This window comes from Psammomys obesus, unplaced genomic scaffold (assembly GCF_907164565.1).
Source record: "Psammomys obesus unplaced genomic scaffold, mPsaObe1.curated_primary_1811, whole genome shotgun sequence".
Lineage (NCBI taxonomy): Eukaryota > Metazoa > Chordata > Mammalia > Rodentia > Muridae > Psammomys > Psammomys obesus.
The window spans coordinates 17,256,844-17,263,456 of record NW_026596149.1 but is presented as its reverse complement, the minus strand read 5'-3'; the positions used below and the strand labels follow the sequence as shown (position 1 = coordinate 17,263,456).

The following is a 6,613-nucleotide window of genomic DNA, read 5'->3' as shown; positions in this document are numbered from 1 at the left end:
TATTTAATTGGGGCTACCTTAAATATTCAGACATTTATTCCATTATCATCACAGAAGGAAACATGGTGGCATGCAGGCATGCATGGTACTGGAGAAGGAGCTGAGAATTCTATATCTTGATCCACATGCAACAGGAGACTGTGTGCCACACTGGGCATAGCTTGAGCATATATAAGACCTTAAAGCCCACCTCCACAGTGACACACTTCCTCCAACAAGGCTACACATACTCCAACAAGGTCATATCTCCTAATAGTGCCACTTCCTATAGGCCAAGCATTCAAACCCATGAGTCTATAGGTATGGGAGCCATACCTATTCAAACCACCACACTGGTCCTCCTGCCACCCACCTTTTCAGATTATAGGCTTGTACTACCATACCCAATTTAATCAAACTCAGAGCTTTGCACATACTGGGCAAGCACTCTATCAAATGAGCTACATACTTAGCCTGAAGTTTATTTACTTTTATTCTTTCCATATATAGATATGTGCAGGTGCATGTTTTTAAGTGTGTGGTTGCATGTGTGCAATGTGTGTGGAGATCAGAGGCCAATCTTGGATATTGCTCCCCAGGACGTATCCACTTTATCTATCTATCTATCTATCTATCTATCTACCTATCTATCTATCTATCTATCTATCTATCTTAGTGTTTGGAAGCAAGGTTTCTCTGTGTTTCGCTGTGTAACCTTGGCTGTCCTGGAACTCACTCTGTACACCAGGCTGGCTTTGAACTCAAAGATCTGCCTACTCTGCCTCCCAAGAGCAGGGATTAAAGGCACGCGCGCACACACACACCACACACACCGCTGTCCATATTATTTTTTAAAACATGGTCTTAACCATTACGTAAGTTATGAGGATAGGACTCAGGTCCTCATGCCTGTGTGGTAGACATTTTCCTGACTGCTGTCTCAGTTCTCAGGCACTGTGAATATCTTTTGTGTGTGTGTGTGTGTGTGTGTGTGTGTGTGTGTGTTTCACTTTCAGTCTTATTGAATTCTTGAACACTTATTTTCACTTTAGCAGTGGTGGTGGAGGTTGGGGAGTCTTGTTTTCCTTTTTGCTCATAAAGCTCTACCCACAATGTTTGGTTACTTTGGTCTTTGGATTTTGACTTCAAACATCCCATTTTTGTTGAATTGTTGTTGTTCTTTTCCAGTCTCCAGCCTCCAACTCCATATACTAGCATTCCTTCATTTTCATGCCACAATAGTACCTGAAATAATTGTGGTAGCTTATAATTTAATTCAACTCTACAATGAACTCAGTTATCGGTAATGGCCATAATCTCAGATTGTAATATGGCACTTGGCACAAGTGTATTTCCACTGAATGAATAAATCTTGGTGTAACAAATTTTCACACCATGGCACGAGACCCTGGCTTGGTATTGCTTAATTTCTCTCAGCAATGCTTATCTCTAGTAATGATAGCCTTGAATTATTACTTAGGATCACCTCATCATTTTCCACATAGATAATAAACTTCCAGTTGGCTTAGGGAACTCCCACAATTAACCTGTTTTATATGGATTTCACATTCACTGAATTCAAACAGCAGTGAGATTTATGAAATGTCACACTTGGGCCAGACTAATCTAACAGAGATGACCGCTCAGTTTAATAGTCTCTACTCCAGCCCGCTGGGACCATAATCAAGAATTAGGACTTAAGTGTTGCCCCGAGCATTTACACCAAGGGACTTTTAAAGGCAAAAACTACATCCTGTATCTCACTCAGCAGCTGCAGGGGGAGGTTTCCCCAAGCAGTATAACAGAAGCTGAGTTAGCTGTGACATCTTGGCCTCGGGTCCTAGAATAGAGTTGGGTAACTTTCCACAGGATTATCCATTAAGAAAATAAAATTCTGGTTAAATCTGAAAATGGCCTCAGCAAGAAAACAAGATGGAGGAGTCGCTGCTCTGCTTTACCCTGTCACATTATAGCACCCGGCCCATGAGACGCCGGAAAGTAGGCATGAGTAACCCACAGTACACTACAGCGGACCCTGGCTGAGGATCCTTGTTTCCTGTGCACGCCTTCCATATCCGGCTAGGGAACCAATCCGGAGCGAGCCTTGGCCCCGCGCGCCTGCGCACAAAGAAAAAGCGAGAAGCAACGTGGCCGCCGGCGGCGATCGCGCCTGCGCCTCGGCCTTCTCCCCGTGATAGGCTCCCGTCTGTTACGCGACCGGGACGCTTCAGTTTTCACTTTCTGTCTTTTGAGGCCCCGCCCTTTTTCCTTGGCCACGAGGTTTTACTTCCGGTGGCGGTGCCCGTGGCCGGTGAGGCGACACGTTCACAGCGCCCGGCTGGTTGCGAGGCAGCTTCCGGCCAGTGAGGCTGAGGGCTGGGGGACGCGCGCGGCCGGGAGGCTCGGGATTGTGAGGCGAGGTCGAGAGACGCGGCAGGGCGAGGGGCCAGCAGGAGGAAGGGACGGGCTGGCAGAAGCATGGGCAGGACACTGAGCGGTGAACTCGGCTCCTCAGGGAAGGCGGCTGCGCCGGGGACAGGTAACGCTCCCGGAGGTGTTGGGGCGAGGACCTCCGCAGACCCCCGTGGGGTTGGGGCAGCGCGCCCCCCGCGGCGATCGAAGGCTGCCCGGCGGGCTGGACGTCGCCCGGGTCCGCTGGGCAGGCGCTCCTGTCGCCCAGGACGGGGGGACACGCTCCTCTCGTTCCAACTCGGAGAAGGTAGTGCTGGGGGGAGCCCGTGGAGGGCTTCGGCAGTCGTCCCTGAGGCAGGCAGGCTCGGCGGAGCGGCTTGTTTGTGTCGCCTGTCACAGGGCAGCCCCATCCCCAGGGGGACGTGATCCATTCTGCACTCAGGTTTTCCTTTTTGTTGGGGTTGCTCTTGCTCATTCTGTGAGGGTTCTTTGGGAAACCCTCCAGTCAACTTGTATGAATTCTGTAAACTCCAAGGCAACACGTGACATTATTTACTTATTTGTTACGTATGAATGAGCCTACCCATATGGAAGACACCAGCCGGCTGGGGTAACGTTGAAGGAGTATTTTAGTAGGTTAGCCGCGAAGTTTGTCACAAGCCAGTACCAATCAGCACTCGGAGGAAAACGTGGCTTAACTTTCAAAATTGGAGATAGTTGGAAAGTTCTTGAGTTTCTCTTAATCACGACTTAGCAACTTGAAGTGCCTAACTTTAAGTACTCTCGCCTGTCTTCTCTCTGAAGGTAAAGTTAGAATGGGAAAGTTAATGAAAAAGTTTTCCTAAACATGTATAATACAAATGACCTGAGGACTCAAACAGTGTTCCCCCTCAGAAAGCAAAAGGAAGAGCGGGTGAATATGTGATATTTTATCGTCCGAGATTGTTGGAAATCCTATCTAAGAGGTTTAGTACAAAGACCATAAGCCTGATGGTTAAAAGGATACTTCTATTTGAAAACTGTCTTGTAGTAAAAGATAGCTCCTTCGTCACTAGTACATCAATGCCCAGCGAGCACAAGTTAGGAAAAGTCAAAGCATTTGTCAGTAATTTTTAAGGAAGATGTTTGGAATGTGTTGCCAATACATTTCCTAAATCTAACATTCTTTTAAATAAAATAAATTACAAGTATCTCTTCTACCCCAAACATTTAAATAAATTGAAATTTGAAAACTGCCAGGAAACTTGCCTGACAATATTTGTTACCTGTGGCATATATATTAGCACAAATATAGGACATGTTTATCCTTAGTGTCTTGTCAGTGGATATTTTAAGATTTTCTTATAACAATTTTGCAGAGCTGTTTTTGTTGTTCTGTTTTGTTTTTTCCCCCTGCACCTATTATAAATAACTGTTAGGAACTATTTCTGTAAAATCAAATTCTTAGGGGATTTTTAGTTAGTCTGTTAAATGCCCTGGAGTGGTTGGACTTTAACATTTTCATTTCCCTTAGATATGGTTTTCAGGATGGTGGTGGTGGGAGGAGCGGAGCGCCCCATGTGCTTTTTGGTGCAAGCACTTGGGAGGCAGAGAATGCTAGATCTCTGAGTTTGAGGCCAGCCTGGTCTACAGAGGAAGTTCCAGGACAGCCAGGGCTACACAGAGAAACCCTTTCTTAAAAAAAAAAAAAAAAAACCTAACTGAAGCCAGGCATGGTGGTGGATGCCTTTAATCCCAGCACTAGGGAGGCAGAGGCAGGTGGATCTCTATGAATTCAAGGCCAGCCTTTCTACAAAGAGTCCAGGACAGTCAGGGCTACACAAAGAAACCCTGTCTCAGAAAACCAAAGAGAGAGAGAGGAAGGAAGGAAGAAAGGAAGGTATGGTTTTCATTACTCTGCTAGGAAGCCCTGGGTGGTAACAATATTTTCTAAACATTTTAATCCATCTAATTGAAAAAGACTCATTTTAATTTTTAACTTTCCCTAGTGAGTAAGAAAGATAAACATTTGGGACAGTCCATTATCTGAACATTCTTCTTTGACCAATTGAGCAGTTACCATACTGTTGTAGTTATGGTAGCTTTATAATATACGTTGGTACGTAATTTTGGGGGACCAGGGAAAGCCCTGGAATCCTTCCCCCCCCCCCCCACTGGCAGGAAGTCCAGCCCTGTTCTCTCTCCTTGCTCAGTGATTGGCTGTAAGCTACTTTATTGGCATATCAATAAGGGAGCAGTGTTTACATAACATTGTGACAGAGTCCCAGAAGGAGGATTGCAACCAGATTTAGGGGTACAGAAATCAGCATTTGAATTGCACAATAACCTTATGCCTACAATGAACTTACTAAAATCTAATTTATCTAGCTTGCACTTCAAAGGGCTTCATTCATGTATTAGTCCTTTGGAAAATATTCCCTAAATTGTATAAGTCTTCCAACTGGGGTGTGTGTGTGTGTGTGTGTGTGTGTGTGTGTGTGTGTGTGTGTTCATACATTAATTAGCATAATCATCAACACTTTGAGAGATTTTGCTTATAATTCATTTTATTATAATTATATTCTTGATATTATTTAGTGTAAGAATATATTCTGTTCCTCACCATATATCCATCATTGGGTTGCTCCCAATCACTGCTGTCATAAATCACTGCTGTCACTGAATTCACTTGGGCCTACAGTTTTGTTAGGGGCAGACATTAAGCTAGTGATTTACTCTCTTTAGTGGCTAAGTACTGCTCAGATTTTTTTTATTTTAATTAATTCAGGGTGTTACATTTGTTAAATTAAATTTTTCTAGGACTCTACCTTAGATTTTTTAGGACTTTGCTTTAATATTTGTAATCAGTTATTTCAGGTGCCCTTTTACTGTTTAGATGCCTTACTAGTTTACATCTCCCTTTTTTATTTTAATATTGACTATTTTATTAACTGCCCAATTTTTTAAATTCCTCTTCCCTCTAGTTTATCATTAATATTAATCTTACCAATAAAAAATGTTTTTAATTTTTTCGCTAACCTATTTTGGTATAACTAGTTGGTATATGCATTTGTGTATTTTGTTTATATATTTACTTAGTGGTACTAAGAATTAAATTCAAAGTTTAATATAGACCAAGCCACCATTGAGCCATATTCTCAGCCCTGTACTTTTATATTTTAAGTAAATGCTTAAAAAGGTATGTGGAAAGGCTGTAAATGTTAAATAATAGAATTTATGCCTAGTATATGTGCCACCCTGGATTCAGTTCCCAGCACCACTAATAAGTGAAAAAAGAGTATATCTTAGAATTTTTTTTTCTTTGAGACATGTCTCTTAGGCTGCCTTTGTATCTATGATCTTCCTGCCAAGTTTCCCAAGTTCTAGGATTACAGCTATGCTCTACCATGCTAGGCTGGATTTTTTTTTTTTTTTTTTTTTTTGGTAAGGTTTCATTTTGATTTTCAGGTATGTGTATCTTTGTGAGTGTATGTGCCCTTGAAGGCGGGGACCTGTGAAGGCCAGAAGAAGATTTTGGAGCCTGGATCCAAAGCTACAGGAGGTTGTGAGCCACCCAATGTGGGTGCTAAGAACTGAACTTAGGGCCTCTTCAAGAGCAGTATGTGCTGCTGCTGCTGCTTTTTTTCAAGACAGGGTTTCTCTGTATAGCCTTGGCTGTTCTGGACTCACTTTGTAGATCAGGCTGGCCTCGAACTCAACAGAGATCCACCTGTCTCTGCCTCCCTAGTGCTGCAGTTACAGGTGTGTACCACTGCACCCAGCTGTAATCTATTTTTTAAATCTACTTATAAGTTACATATTTTTCTAGAAATCTGTGCTCTTTATTTGTGAAAATTAATTTTACAAACATCTTTATCTTAAAATTGTTAACTTCATTATGTTTTTCATGATTACTACATGTTTTTGTCATGTAGTAGAACTCCTTTAAAAATTATTACCAGATAGCTGAAAGCCTGTTTAGAATTGTTGGGTTTTATAGCCAGTACCTACTATTTGCCACATTTTGACTACTCTCTCCATTCACCGCTATACTTAACCCATCTGGAACTATTCTCAGTACTAAAATACTTCCTTTGTAGTCACATTTATTAAAACCTTCTTTGGGGGGAGTGGCTAGAGAGATGGCTCAGTAGTTAAGAGCACTGGCAGCTCTTCCAGAGGACCCAGGTTCAATTCCCAGCACCCACATGGCAGCTCACAACTGTAACTCCTGTTCCAGGAG

The 6,613-nt window shown here is 42.8% G+C and overlaps 1 protein-coding gene across 1 annotated transcript in view; it reads left to right on the top strand.

Annotated features, from left to right (window-relative positions):
- Positions 1–2,246: 2,246 nt before the first annotated feature.
- Tasor2 (transcription activation suppressor family member 2) overlaps positions 2,247–6,613 on the top strand; it is a 46,975-nt gene continuing 42,608 nt past the window's right edge. The window contains 1 exon segment of the mRNA XM_055593900.1: positions 2,247–2,518. The gene's annotated coding sequence lies outside the window, so the exon portion shown is untranslated.